Genomic DNA, 15,349 nt, shown 5'->3' with positions numbered 1-15,349 from the left:
GGGCCTCATGCATGCAAGGCAAGCGCTCTACCACTGAGCCACCTTCCCAGCCCTCATGCTTGTAATCCTGTTTCTAAAGCCCCTCCTTTCTTTTGCTCTGTTATAGGATCTAAGGGCCTAAAAAAAGGAAATACAAAACCAAAAGGGAGCCAGAGTGGTGGTTCATGCCTGTATTCCTAGGTATTCGGGAGGCTGAAACCTGAGGATTGAGGTTTGAAGCCAGCCTGAGCAGGAAAATCTGTGAGATTCTTATTTCCAATTAACCACCAGAAAACTGGGAGTGGCAATGTGGCTCAAAGTGGTAGAGCACTAGCCTTGAGAAAAAGAGCTCAGAGTCAGGGACCAGAACCTGAGTTCAAGCCCACAACAGAAAGAAAAGAGAACAAAAGAAAAGAAAAGAAGGGCTGGGAAGGTGGCTAAGTGGTAGAGTGCTTGCCCTGCATGTATGAAGCCCTGGGTTCAATTCCTCAGTACCACATAAACAGAAAAAGCTGGAAATGGAGCTCTGGCTCAAGTTGTAGAATGCTAGCTTTGAGCAAAAGAAGCTCTGGGACAGTGCCCAGACTCTGAGTTCAAGCTCCACAACTGACAAAAAAAGAAAAAAAGAAAAATGCTTAAGTTTCCAGTGAGCAGTTATAATCCCAATGACAGGTAGAAAGGTGTATGCACAGGCACCATCTGATCTTTAGGTATCATTAGAGCACAGTGAACACCCCTGTGGTGGTGATCACTGTGGTCTCCCCAGTGAGAGTAACTGTGTCTCATATCCTGGGAGCTGCTGCCCACAGGAACACAGCAGGGGATATCCTGGGGGGTTGGAAGTGGAGATTCTAGGACATGGTGTGAGTTCCCAGGGGCTTACCTTTTAGTCATGACCACAACCCATTGGCCTCCATACCAGGCTCAAGATGGATGGCCATCTACCACCAGGCTCTTCAGCTTCCAAAGCTACTAGCAAGAAGCCCTGGGATGCCAGTACCCGGCAGAGAGGGAGGGACTGGACGATTTCACAAGGCTCAGCCGATGTGGGGCAGAGAGCCCCTGTGGAATCCAGACATCTGGCAGGGCCCCAACTGACTGGCCAGGACTGTCTATTGGGAAGGGCCATCTCTGTTCCATTCAGGCCTGACCCATGAATGCAGAGCCTGGGCTTGGGGAGCCTGGTCCTCTGCATAGCCAAGGGCTTTGGGGAAGCCTCAAGAGCTGCAGCTAATCTGGGGAGTTTGTTCCCACTGAAGGACTAATCAGGCAGAGATACAAACTGGAGAACTGTGAGGAAATATATCTGTTTCTACACTGAGATGACCCAACCTAGACAGTTTAGAATTAAGAGATGAACAAGGATAGGGGACTACAGCCTGCAGAATTGATGCCAACACCAACCTCCTGACATTGACCACAACATACTAGGCCCTGTCCCATACATTCCTCACTGCATGCTCCCACAGTTGGCCCAGAGGGGCCTCATCTGCTTTTCATTTATTTTTACTTTTTTTTTTTGTCAGTCGTGGGGCCTGAACTCTGGGCCTGCGTGCTATCCCTGAGCTCTTCAACTCAACGCTAGTGCTCTACCACTTGAGCCACAGCACCACTTCCAGCTTTTTCTGTTTATGTGGTGCTCAGGAATTGAACTCAGAGACTCATACATGCAAGGCAAGCACTCTACCACTGAGCCACCTTCTCAGCCCTTTATTTATTTATTTTTGTGCCAGTCCTGGGGCTTGAATTCAGGGCCTAGGTGATGTCCCTAAACTTTTTTTTTTTTTTTTTGGTCAGTCATGGGACTTGAACTCGTCCTGGGTGCTGTCCCTCAGCTCTTCAACTCAAGGCGAGTGAGTGCTCTACCACTTGAGCCACACCACCACTTCAGATTTTCTGGTGATTTATTGGAGACAGTCTCATGGACTTTCCTGCCCAGGCTGGAACTGTGATCCTCAGATCTCAGCCTCCTGAATAGCTAGGATTACAGGCGTGAGCCACCAGCACCCAGCTCCCTGAAAATTTTTGCTGAAGGCTACCACTTTATTACTTGCTGGTAAACTGGAGCTCTTTAAGAGTCTCACAGACTTTCCTTCCCATACTGAGTAGCTAGAATTACAGACATAGGGCTGGGAAGGTGGCTTAGTGGTAGAGTGCTCATCTTGCATGCATGAGGCCCTGGGTTCAATTCCTCAGTACTACATAAGCAGAAAAAGCCAGAAGTGGCACTGTGGCTCAAGCGGTAGAACACTAACCTTGAGCTGAGGAGTTGAGGGACAGCGCCCTGGCCTAGAGTTCAGGCCCCATGAATGACCAAAAAAAAAAAAATAAATAATACTCTGGTTTCTCTTCAGATCGTATAAATCTTTCGCCTTTTACTAAAGATTTCCGTGGAGAGGAACAATTCTGAGTCTTAAACCCAATTTTTTGAGGCCTTGCTTCTAGCAGGGCTAACAATGGTGTTTTAAAAACAGAAAAAAAAATACAGACATAATTCTACAAAGAATTCTGCTCTTTGAGATGGGGGTAAGGTTTGCTAACATTTTTTAAATTCAGGCTAGCTTCAAACTGCGAACCTCCTATCTCATCCTTCCAAGTAGTTGAGGTTACAGGTGTTAGCCACCATGGCCAGCTTTCCTTTAAAAGCAAACAAAACAAAAACAACTATAATAAGGCCAGGTGCCTTAACAAAGCCCTAACCACAGAGCCTAAAGCCACACTCAGCCAGGATTTGGTAGCTCTTGCCTGTAATCCTTCTTCTGAACCCTCCAAGTGTCTGAAGACCCTCCTTTGTTTTGCTCTGTTTTAAGATCTCTCCAGGGGCCTGGAAAGAGGAAAACAAAACTGAAAGGAGCCACATCTGTAATCCTAGTAATAATGCACAAGACTGAGATTTGGAGATTGAGGTTCAAAGCCATCTCGAGAAGGGAAGTCCCTGTGAGACTCTTATCTCCACTTAACCACTCAAAAACCAGAAGTGGAGCTGTGGCTCCAAGTGGTAGAGCACTAGCCTTGAGCAAAAGAGGTTAGAAATAGTACCTAGGCACTGAGTTCAAGCCCCAACAACTGACAAAAATATCTATTTAGTCAGATCTAAAAAAAACTGCAAAATATAAGGAAGAAAAGAGTGATCATCGATAAATTTTCTTTTTTCTTCTGGGTGGTGGTGGTGGTGGTGGTGGTGGTGGTGGTGTGTGTGTGCGTGTGCGCGTGCGTGCGTGTGTGTGTGTGTGTGTGTGTGTGTGTGTGTGTGTGTCTCGGTTGTGGAGCTTGAACTCTGGGCCTAGGCACTGTTGTCCCTCAGCTCTTCAGCTCAACGCTAGTGCTCTACCCCTTAAGCCACAGTGCCACTTCAGCTTTCTGGTAGTTTATTGGCGATAAGAGTCTCACGGACCTTTCTGCCCAGGCTGGCTTTGAACTGCGATCCTCAGATCTCAGCCTCCTAAGTAGCTAGGATTACAGGCATGAGCCACTGGTGCCTGACTTTCCTTTTTCTTTTTCTTTCTTTTTTGACTAAGAAGCTTCATGACCTATCTGTGTAACTCCCTACCACTCCTTGAGGGGTCCCAGGGCAAAGATGCGGTACAGGCATTGGCCACCTGAGCCATTTCTACTTGTTCCCTAGACAGTGCCAATTAGGGCCAGCACTTCAGCCTGACCATGAACCACAGGTGTTTGTGTGTCTTTCAGCCTTTTTGCTGACAGAAGTTGTCAGGCAGAAACTACTGTCCTTGAGGACTGTAAATTTTCACCTCATGAAGGAGGCCAGGCTGCAAACCATGGGCATGTGTGTCTGCAGCCTGCCAAGCCTGTGCTGACCCCTATCCCCAGAGAGGTCTGAAAACCCCTGACCCTGTAAGGCCTCAGATCTGCATACATGGCCCAAGCACCAACTTCCTTTCTTGACCTCTCTGACTCCCCAAAGGCCCATTCTGGAAAAGGCCATGTTCTCAAGGAAGGAGACCTCCTGGCTTAGAAGCAGTATTCAGGGATCCTGGGCCTGTGCTGGGCCCCACATCACCAGGCCCAGGTCCAAGCCTCCCAAGGGAGGCTTGGTACACATAGATCAGCTGCCCAGGACTGCTGCCAAGAGCCCAGGAGTGCTGCCTATAGGCACGTCCTCCCCAGGTCCCACTAGGCCTCTTCTGCTTCCAGTGGCTGCCCATCACGAATGTGGCTATTGGAACCTGTCTCCTTACCCCATCCCTCTTGTGCTCCTATGGCCTCATCTTTGCCCACTGTCCATACCAGCAAAGGGCACTGTGGCCTGGCTGTTAGCTCTGGCTCCACAACAGGCACTTGACAGTGAGAACCCCGTTTCTCATATCCCTTCTAGATACCCACAAGGAGGATATGGTAAAACCTTGCTTGCTCTTCCTCCACTTTTTCCCCCCCTATCATGGGGCCTGAACTCTGGGCCTGGGTGCTGTCCCTCAGCTCTTAAGCTCAAGGCTGGTGCTCTACCACTTGAGCCACAGTGCCACTTCCAGGTTTTTCTACTTACGTGGTACTGAGGAATCGAACCCAGGGCCTCATGCATGCAAGGCAAGCACTCTACCACTGAGCCACCTTCCCACACTTCCTCCACTTTTTGTGTGTGCTGGTCCTGGCGCTAGAACTCAGGTCCTAGGTGCTATCCCTGAGCTTTTGTGCTCAAGACTAGCACACTAATACTTGAGCCACACTTCCATTTCCAGCTTTTGGGTGTTTAATTGGAGATAAGAGTCCCATTAACTTTCCTGCCCAGGTTGGATTCAAACTATGATCCTCAGATTTCAGCCTCCTGAGTAGCTAGGATTATTGGCATCAGTACTCAGCTTTCTCCTCCATCTTGTAGATGAGGACTCTCCGATGCTTCAGTGTCAAATTGGAACAAGATTCTCATCTCCAATCCTGAAGCCCCACTGAAGATCCCTGCCCAGTCTGTCTTAAGGGGTCAAATTTCTTCAGCCCTAAAACCCATCCACCCATGAAATGAACCTGGCAAATAAACTAGGTAGACAAAAAAAAGGTATGGTCACTCTGACGTGCAACCAACCCCAGGGCTCTCCAGAGCTGACTCAGCCTATCTGCCACACAGAGAAGCTAAGATCTGATCTCCTGACCTGGAAAGGTCCACAGATCAATCACCTGGTGCACAAGTGGGCCAGCTACCCTGCCACACTCAGTGTAAACACTAGCCACTGCCCACCTATATCTAGAACCCAAAAGCACCTGGCTGAACCTGAGATGTGGGAAAAACTGACTACATCCTGCCTGGGGATGGAGTCACTTGCATGGACAGAGACAGTGCTGCTGGTACCCAGTTGCCAGGGTCAGCCTCGAGGGCTCACCAGGCCAAGTCAGGGGATTGAGGAAGGAAAGGAAAAATTTGAAATGTCAGTTTCCATGGCCAGGGGAGGTTCAGAGTGGGCAGAGAGGATCACTGAGATGGATGTTCTCTGAGGTTCATGTCCATTTGGTATCTTACTCACATTGGAGCTTTCACACATGCAGTTGTTAAGATGAAATCTTATTGGGAAAAAGTAGGCCCTTAAGCCAATGACTTAGGGGTGGTTTTTTTTGTTTTTTGTTTTTTTGTTGTTGTTGTTTTTGTACGGGTCCTGGAGCTTGAACTTACAGCCTGGGTACTATCCCTGAGCTTTTTTTTTGTTTTGTTTTGTTTTTTGGTGGTTGTGGGGCTTGAACTCTGGGCCTGGGCGCTTGTCCCTCAGCTCTTCAGCTCAAGGCGAGCGCTCTACCACTTGAGCTACAGCACCACTTCCGGTTTTCTGGTGGTTTATTGGAGACAGGAGTCTCACGGTCTCTCCTGCCCAGGCTGGCTTTGAACCGTGATCCTCAGATCTCAGCCTCCTGAGTAGTTAGGATTACAGGCGTGAGCCACCGGCGCCCGGCTCCCTGAGCTTTTTTGATCGAGGCTAGCACTCTACCACTTGAGCCACAGCTCCACTTCCAGCTTTTTTGGTGCTTAACTGGAGGTAAGAGTCTCAAGGACTTTCCTGCCCAGGCTGGCTTTGAACCAGGCTCTTCAGATCTCAGCCTCCTAAGTAGCTAGGACTACAGACATGAGCCACCAGTGCCTGGCTAACATGGGTTCTTACACAGGGGAAATTTAGAACACTTGGAAATTTTGCTTTTGGGGAATGGAAGCGGAGCCTGGGATGGCTATGATCCAGGGACATTTGGAGCCCCAAGAAGCTGGCAGAGCCAAAACAGTGTTTGCTTTCCTGTGGCCCTGTCCACCTGTGCTCAGATTCTGGGTTTAAAGCCTTGGAAAAAGGTGTTTATAGTTACTAAGAGTGGGGTGCTCTGAGACAGCCGCCTGTGGGGGTTGATGCTTCAACTTGAGCAGCCCTAATCCTTGGGTATCCAATGATTCTCTAGGAGGAGAATGGCCCAGAGCTATGATCTTGGGTTTCCAGAGTCCCCTGGAGGCATCTTTAGATGCCTCCACAGTGGCTTGGATGCCAACACCAGGAAGAGGTCACCTTGCCTGATCCCCATGACTTCCCACATATATACACATGGGCTTGGGGAGCCTCAGGATTGTGCCTTGGGCCTTCAATTTCACAAGCAGGACAGGCAAGAGGGTCTGTCCACTCCGAATGAGGAAATAGTGGCCCATGGAGAGGTACAGGAAGCCAAGAGTCCTGGGTGTGGGTATGTTTTTTGGGTTTCCAGTTCTGTCCTTGGCCTCATAGGGAAGCTGGGACCTGGCTCTGCTTCTGTGGTAAAGGGTGGCATGGCCTGCAGGACCTTACAGCCCATATGTTCCAAGGGAGTCTCCATAGGAAAGGGGCAGAAGCAGCTAGATGCAGTGGCTCATGACTGTAATCCCAGCTACTTAGGAGGCAGAGATTGAGAGGATTATAGTTTAAGGCTAGCCTTAACAAAAAGTTATCAAGACTTCCTCTCAACAAATAAGCTGAGGATAATAATGCTTGCCACCGGGCACTGGTGGCTCATGCTTGTAATCCTAGCTATTCAGAAGGCTGAGATCTGAGGATTGCAGTTCAAAGCCAGCCCGGGCAGGAAAGTCCGTGAAGACTTTTTTTTTCTTTGTCAGTCGTAGGGCATAAACTCTGGGCCTGGACACTGTTCCTCAGCTCTTTAGCTCACGGCTAGTGCTCTACCACTTGAGCCACAGCACCACTCCCAGCTTTTTCTGCTTAGATGGTGCTGAGGAATTAAACCCAGGGACTCATGCATGCAAGGCAAGCACTCTACCACTGAGCCACCTTCCCAGCCCCCATGAGGCTCTTATCTCCAATTAACCACCAGAAAACTTAAAGTGGTTCAAGTGGTAGAGCGTTTGCCTTGAGTTGAAGAGCTGAGGGACAGTGCCCAGGCCCAGAGTTCAAGCCCCACAACCACCACCACCACCACCAAAAAACAACCAAAGCCAAAAAAGGCAGGGGGGGGGGGGTGGGAAGGGGAGATATAGGGCTTAAGTAATAAAGTGCCTGCTTAGCTAGTACAAAAACCTGAATTCAAACCCCACTATGCCCTCCCACCAAAAAAAAAAAAAGTTGCATGGGCTGGTGGTGAGCACCCCAGGAAACCATCTTCTCCAGTGCACTCATTCCCAGAAAAGCCTTGGGGAATAGCTGTCACCATAGCCCTTTCCTGGCGTTACCTGAGCAGAGACAGCATGGTGTCTCCACCCAGCACCCTGATTTCTAATGGAATTCCAAGAGGTAGAGGAGTGCAAATGGGCAGCACAGATTATACCCAAGTATAAGATGGCCAGCAGAAGGGAAGAACCCAGAATAAGAGTCTGAACTACTGGGCTTCTCTTGCAAAACCTCTACTCCTGCTCCAATAGGAGGTATCCAATCCATGGATGGGGTGCTATCCAGGTGTCCCAGGAGGGGTGGGGTTGACTCTGCAGCCGTAAGGCAGGGAAAACACACTGCCCTGAAGCAAACCAGGGCACCTAGGAGCCTAGTAGACCTTCCAACACCTCAGCCTCTCAGAAACTAGCTGTGACAGAAGTCATGTGGAACTCATGCCTGTAACCCCCTAACTGACCCTGCTGTTGGGGAGTCCATGGACAGTGATTAGGCTGGAGTAACTTAGCTACTCTAAGGCCTAGCCTGGCACAATCACCACAAGGCTGAATGAAGGTTCCAGAGAGGGTCTGTCTGTCATTAAGACCTGACCTCAGGAACAAGAGCAGCTATCAAGAGGGACTGAAGTACACAGGGTACCTACATGCATCACAGTGGCTCTGGGGCCACTACTCCAAGAGAAATAGAGAACAGAGGCCCAGATCACCTGCCAGGACCAAGCCCAATGGAGAATGCTTCCATGCTCAGCCTTATATAAAACTGGATATTGCCACCACCAAAATGAGAGCTGAAGCTAGGTGCTAGTGGCTTTTACCTGTAGTCCAAGCTACTCAGGAGTCTGAGATCTGAGGGTTGTGGTTCAAAGACAGCCCAGGCAGGAAACTCTATAGACTCTAACTACCAAAAGCCAGATTGGAGCTGTGGCTCAAGTGATAGTGTGCTAGCCTTTAGCAAAAAAAAAAAAAAAAAAAAAAATCAAGACAGCACCCAGGCCCTAAGTTCAAGCCCCAGAATTGGCACACACATGCACACACGCACACGCTCACGCACACACACACACTCTACGACTGGAGGAGTGGCTCCAGGAGTAGAACATCAGCCTAGCCTAGGAAGCAAAAGGCCCTGAATTTAAACTTCAGTACCAACATCAATACTACCAAAAGGAGGTGGGGGGGGAGTGGGGGGGGGGAGGGAGGGGAGATGGGAAGGGATGGGAAGGGGAAACAAAGGAGGAGGCAACAATACTTGATAAGAAAGGTACTCATTATCTTGCCCATGTAATTGTAACCCTCTGTACGGTATTTTCACAATTAAAAAAAATACCACCAAAAAAAAAAAGCAATAGACAAATCAACCCTGAAATTCATATGGAAACAAAATCTGATAGGCAAAGGCAACCAATCTAAGCAAAAAGAGCAACTCTGGAGATATAATACCAGATTTCAAAACAAAACAAAAAGGGCTGGAGGTGTGACTTCAATAGTACAACACTAGCCATGAACAACAAGACAGCAAACATGAGGCCTTGAGTTAAAGCCCAGGTACATGCTGGGGGTGAAGGGAGAGCCATGAGTGCACAAGTGCCAAGGAGCTAAGGGTTGGGGGTATGGCTCAAGCAAGTGACAGAGCACCTGCCTAGAAAGTGCAACCTGAGTTCCAACCTCAGTAATACAAAGAGAGTGGGAAGAAGATAAAGAAAGCCAAGAAAGAAAGAAAGCTGGGCTGGGAAGGTGGCTCAGTGGTAGAGTGCTTGCCTTGCATGCATGAGGCCCTGGGTTCGATTCCCCAGCACCACATAAGCAAAAAGAAAAAAAGCTGGAAGTGGTGCTGTGGCTCAAGTGGTAGAGCGCTAGCCTTGAGCTGAAGAGCTGAGGGACAGCGCCCAGGCCCAGAGTTCTGGCCCCACGACCGGACCAAAAAAAAAAAAAAAAAGGAAAAGAAAGCTCTTTACTGTATGCAATGGCCATATACACATATGCCCATCCACGTGTCCAGATGGCTAAAGCTCCAGTCCTACAATTGATTTCATACAAGATGCCCAGGAGGGGCTGGGAATGTGGCTTAGTGGTAGAGTGCTTGCCTAGCAGCATGAAGCTCTGGGTTTGATTCCTCAGTACCACAAAGACAGAAAAGGCTAGAAATGGCACTATAGCTCAATTGGTAGAGTGCCAGCCTTGAGCGAAGCTCAGGGACAGTGCCCAGGATCTGAGTTCAAGCCCAATGACTGACAAGAAAAAGATGCACAGGACTCAAGGGGATTCAGGAGGCTGGCCAGGTCTCAACATGCCCTCTTACCTGTGGGGGGAACACAGAGCCTGCTCAATCCTGCCTAAGGACCCTGAGTCTATGTCTCAGGAGCTGGCTTCTGTTCCATTCATTCCCAAGTGTGATGAAGTTTTCTCCCAAGGGAGAGCTGAAAGCTTCTTCACAGTAGAGGAAATCTACCTGTCTCTGGCTAGGCATGGAGCTAAGGCTGCTGCCTTCGTTGGTCTTTTTTTTTTTTGGTCGATCACGGGGCTTGAACTCTGGGCCTGGGCGCTGTCTCTCACCTCTTCAGCTCAAGGCTAGTGTCTACCACTTGAGCCACAGCGCCACGTCTGGTTTTCTGGTGATTAACTGGAGATAAGAGTCCCACGGCCGGGCGCTGGTGGCTCACGCCTGTAATCCTAGCTACTCAGGAGGCTGAGATCTGAGGATCGCGGTTCAAAGCCAGCCCGGGCAAGAGAGACCGTGAGACTCCTATCTCCAATAAACCACCAGAAAACCGGAAGTGGCGCTGTAGCTCAAGTGGTAGAGCGCTCACCTTGAGCTGAAGAGCTGAGGGACAGTGCCCAGGCCCAGAGTTCAAGCCCCACGACCGACCAAAAAAAAAAAAAAAAGAGTCCCACGGACTTTCCTGCCTAGGCTGGCTTTGAAAGGTGATACTCAGATCTCAGCCTCCTGAGTAGCTAGGATTACAGGCATGAGTCACTAGCATCTGGCATTTTTGTTGGTCTTTTAACCCTCTGTCCAGGTACCTTCCAAGCAGGTGTCTTCTTTTGGAAAGTGCCTGTTTAGATCTAGTATTTATATGTAGTCTTTAAAAGTTTCTGATAAGCTAGGCACCCATGGCTCACACCTGTAATCCTAGCTACTCAGGAGGCTGAGATCTGAGAATTGTGGTTTGAAGATAGCCTGGGCAGGAAAGTCTGTAAGACTCTTTTTTTTTTTTTTTGGTTGGTCGTGGGGCCTGAACTTGGCCTGGGCGCTGTCCCTCAGTTCTTCAGCTCAAGGCTAGCACTCTACCACTTGAGCCTCAGCCCCACTTCCGGCTTTTTCTGCTTATGTGGTGCTGAGGAATCGAACCCAGGGCCTCATGCATGCAAAGCAAGCACTCTACCACTGAGCCACCTTCCCAGCCCCAAGTCTGTAAGACTCTTATCTCTAATAAACTACCAAAAAAGCCAGAAGTGAAGCTATGGCTCAAGTGGTAGAGAGTTATCCTTGAGCAAAAGACGCTCAGGGACAGCATTCAGACCTTCAGTTCAAGCCCCAGGATCTGCCAAAAGAAAAAAAAAGAAAAAGAAAACAAACTTCTGACTCAATAGGCTTGGGGGTCTCCTCTCACCCCCAGGTCTTCTTCTGAGTGGATGTTAAGCCAAATTCCTCTCCCCACCGACTTCCCGATTCTTCAAAATCAAAATGCCCTTGTCTGTTCAAGGTCCTTGAAACAGGGGATCTTGGACACTGACTGTCATCTCTACTTGAGGACTACAACAGGACAGTGACTGGAGCTGACACAGTTGTATTGCGCTGGTCTTGGTAAATGACCCAGTAGTCATCATTGTCTCAGACCAGCATTGGTGCCAAGAGCATTACAAGTGACCTTCATCTCAGCCAGAAGAGCATCAAGTTTCTGGAGGGGAAAGGTTGGTTCTGGCTCAGGGCTGGACTACAGGGGCATAGACCCAGGCCCAGAACAAGATCCCTAGGACCTGTCTTAGACCCCTGTGGTTCCTGCTGGCAGTAACATCCCTAGGAGGAACCCCAGATGCTCCAGTGGAGCATGGTCTTGTTTTCTCTTTGCTGTAATAATGTAATAAATGACCACAATTGTGGCAGCCTGAGCCACAATTGTAACCCCTCCAGTACTCTCAGTAGATTGGCATCTCCTCCTCCATGGAGCCCACAGGGCAAAATCAAGATTGGGTGACCTAGGCTTTAGGCTCTCAGGAGCCTTTGCCTCTGTGCTGTTGTGAGTAGGGAGGCCTCAAAGTCCTGGGGACATAACCTCCACATTTATTTGTTTGTTTGTTTGGTCAGTCCTGGGGCTTGAACTCAGGACCTGGGCACTATCCCTGAGCTTCTTTTGCTCAAAGCTAACATTCTACCACTTGAGCCATAGCACCACTTCTGGCTTTTTTTTTTTTTTTTTAAATTTTTGCTTATGTGGTGCTGGGGAATCGAACCCAGGACCTCATGCATGCAAGGCAAGCGCTCTACCACTGAGCCACCTTCCCAGCCCCCTGGCTTTTTTTTTTTTTGTCAGTCATACTACCTGAACTCTGGGCCTGGGCGCTATCCCTCAGCTCTTCAGCTCAAGGCTAGTGCTCTACTACTTGAGCCACAGCACTACTTCCGGCTTTTTTCTTCTTATGTGGTGCTGAGAAATTGAACCCAGGGCCTCATGCATGCAAGGGAAGCACTCTCACTACGTCACATTCCAGCCCTACCCTCCATTTTTGGAGCTGGCAAGGAATATGTCATTCCTTTCACTTAAAGAGTTTCTTCTGCCTATAGGTGGATGTTTCTGCTAGGGACAGATGGGATGTCATGGGCTACTGATACTCCAGGCCCTGGATGGGAAGGCCCACCCAGGACCCTTAATTGGATCCCTCCTGCAAAGGCACCACATCCATAGCTCCGAGGGTTGGAGATGAGAGTCTCTGTGCCTAAGAGCCTAAGCACCACATAGTGCCAAGCCCTGAAATCTGTTTGGGGCCAGGCCACAAGCATCTCAACTGAGACCTGTTAATACCCAGTAGAGTCACAGAGTTCCTGGAGCACAGTGATGGGTCCTAGGGGATAGGTCCTATCCCTTAAGACAACTAAAGGCCCCAGAGCATTGTCCTGTGAGGTAATCCTCCCCACCCTCTGAAGAGGTATCATACCTGGGTAGCTGCCCGGTGGGGATGCCCTGGGGAATATAGGAGGGGGCAATGTAAGGGGGTAGCAAAGACTCCATAGGCAAGACTGTGGATCAGATTTCCGGATTAACTGGTTTTTCAAGAGAAACTAAGGGTCAGGCACCAGTGGTTCATGCCTGCAATATTAGTCAGGAGGCTGAGATTTTAGGATTGTGGTTCAAAGTCAACCCTGGGCAGGAAGGAAACCTGTGAGACTGTTATCTACAGTAACTAAAAACTCAGAAATGAGTCCTAGCTCAAGTAGTAGAGCTCTAGCCTTGAACAAGAAAGCTCAGGGATAGCAGCTAGGCTCTGAGTTCAAGGCCCAGGACCAGTATAATAAACAAACAACTAAATAAATGCTACCACATCCAGCCCTCCCAGTTCCTGCAAAGCTACTGGGACCACCAGCCCCAGTAACCATCTGAAACACATCCAGTGCCATCCCTTGAGAGCCCCCAAACTCCTGGCTAGCACACCTGTGCCTACAGTTTTCCTCATCCCAGATTATCAGTCAAGTGAAGACCTACTCAGGCCAGGCCAGGGTGACAGAGAACTTCTGAGCCTACCTAAGAATATTCAGCACTGATAGCTCCCTCTCCACCCTCCTCCCTTCCCCCCAGTCCCTGGCTGACTCCATTTACCTCTAACAGGTTTGATTGCCCCAACCATGTTCATTATCAGTCCTTATACAACCATGGAGGCCAGCAGAGAATATGTGCTGAGCCCCAACTGTTTCTCCTAGACCATGGATTATGGTGCTACAGTCAGTCTCATGGCCAAGACAAGTGCTGGCCAGAGAAGCGAGCCATCCCTCAGTTTACCTGCCATGCAGAGGGAGGCCTCTGGCTCCAGGCTGGACAGATGACACTAGGCAGCTGGCTCAGTACTCCCTGTGCCTGAGCCACGGCTCTGCACATGGACTTTCTCCCTGACCCAGCAGCACCCAGCACAGCCCAACCTGGCTGCCCCACCCTGGTGTAGTGAGTCAGCTCCATAGATTTTGCTGCCTGCTACACACTCTGGGCTAAGCCTAGTCCATGGCCTTTAACCTGGCAGGGGTGGGGGACTCCCAGGAAATGTCAATTGGCCTTCTACTGCCCCATGTCACTTTTGAAATGCACCAGGTTTGGGGTAGAAAGCTGATGTCATCTCTTTCAGTTTCAGTTAGGAACGGGACAAGGCCAGTCTTGAAGGAGGGCCCTCACATCCAGTCTGAGATCATTGCTCTAGTAGTGTAGGGGTATGGGAGGGTTTACAGTAAATCTCCAGGTCTTCCACAGAAGGATGTGGCTCTTCAATCCTAGGTATAGGTTCATGAGATCTGGTGAAAAGTTGTACCCAACACAGGTGATCTAACACATTGATGGACCTGAAGTTGTCCAGGAATATGGGGTCTACCCCAATTTTCCCCCTGCACTCCATGCACTACAGAAGAGCCAAGTAATGCCTCCCCACTGTATCATCTCCCCAAGTCATACAACAGATAGGGCCTCCTAGCTGTTCCCAGAGCCTCAGCAGCAATACCGGCACTGGGGGTCTAGTGGGCAACATCTATACTACACAGGACATTTTCCTACTGGCTTCCTCTACAGGTGTAGGCTTGGCCTCTAAGGACTCTGAGAACCTGTCATCAGGAAAACAGAGACCTCAGGAAGTCCACAGGGCAGGGCATGTGCAGCCCACACCACTGCCTCACCCAGGATGGACTTTTAGGGAGAAGCCACTAAATGGATATCTCAGAAGAGCCACCCGGCACCCTCTGAGCCACACCTGCATCTACACACACACACACACACACACACACAGCCCAAGGATGCCCCTTCAGCAGAAGTCCAAATTCCCCTCAGGGCACTTCCTATCAGACCTTTGCCTAGGAAGAATCTTCCTGGGCAGAGCTATGCTAAGGGCTGGGGTTAGAGGTAGCACCACTTCTGCTCTCTGGCTGGGACCTCAGGACACGCACTCCTGGTAGGAGCTGGCTATAGGTTTAGGCTTATGGTCCATTCTCAACCCTGTATATTTTAACATTTCAACAAATGGGCTTTGGGGCTGGGAATATGGCTCAGTGGTAGAGTGCTTGCCTAGCATGCATGAAGCCCTGGGTTTGATTCGTCACTACCACATACACAGAAAAAGCTGGAAGTGGCGCTGTGACTCAAGTGGTAGAGCGCTAGCTTTGAGCAAAAGCATCTCAGGGACAGTGCCCAGGCCCTGAGTTCAAGCCTCAGGACTGGCAAAAAAAAAGTGGGCTTTGGAAGGCCTGGATAGGCCTTGTTTTCAAAGGTGTAATCCATACACTAAGAAACTCACGGGCTGGGAAGGTGGCTCAGTGGTAGAGCGCTTGCTTTGCATGCATGAGGCCCTGGGTTCGATTCCTCAGCACCACATAAGCAAAAAAAAAAAAAAAAAGCCGGAAGTGGCGCCGTGGCTCAAGTGGTAGAGCACTAGGAGCTGAAGAGCTGAGGGACAGTGTCCAGGCCCAGAGTTCAGGCCCATGACCGCACCCAAAAAAAAAAAAAAAGCAAGAAATTCACCTATAGCCAGGTGCTGGTGGCTAATGCCTGTAGTCCTAGCTACTCAGGATGCTGAGATCTGAGGATTGCTATTTGAAGCCAGCCCAGGCAGGAAAGT

At 49.6% G+C, this 15,349-nt stretch overlaps 1 protein-coding gene and 1 non-coding gene across 3 annotated transcripts in view; one reads left to right on the top strand and one right to left on the bottom strand.

The window, feature by feature from the left end:
* Sbno2 (strawberry notch homolog 2) overlaps nt 1-15,349 on the bottom strand; it is a 71,777-nt gene that overhangs the window by 52,696 nt on the left and 3,732 nt on the right. The gene's annotated exons all lie outside the window — the stretch shown is intronic.
* Nucleotides 2,314-2,431, top strand: LOC122122892. The gene has a single exon (XR_006150210.1). It is a non-coding gene; the product is annotated as a U5 spliceosomal RNA (small nuclear RNA).

This window comes from Dipodomys spectabilis, unplaced genomic scaffold (assembly GCF_019054845.1).
Source record: "Dipodomys spectabilis isolate Male_0828 unplaced genomic scaffold, ASM1905484v1 ptg000215l, whole genome shotgun sequence".
Lineage (NCBI taxonomy): Eukaryota > Metazoa > Chordata > Mammalia > Rodentia > Heteromyidae > Dipodomys > Dipodomys spectabilis.
The sequence above is the reverse complement of the archived record's forward strand: the minus strand, read 5'-3'. Positions and strand labels throughout refer to the sequence as shown.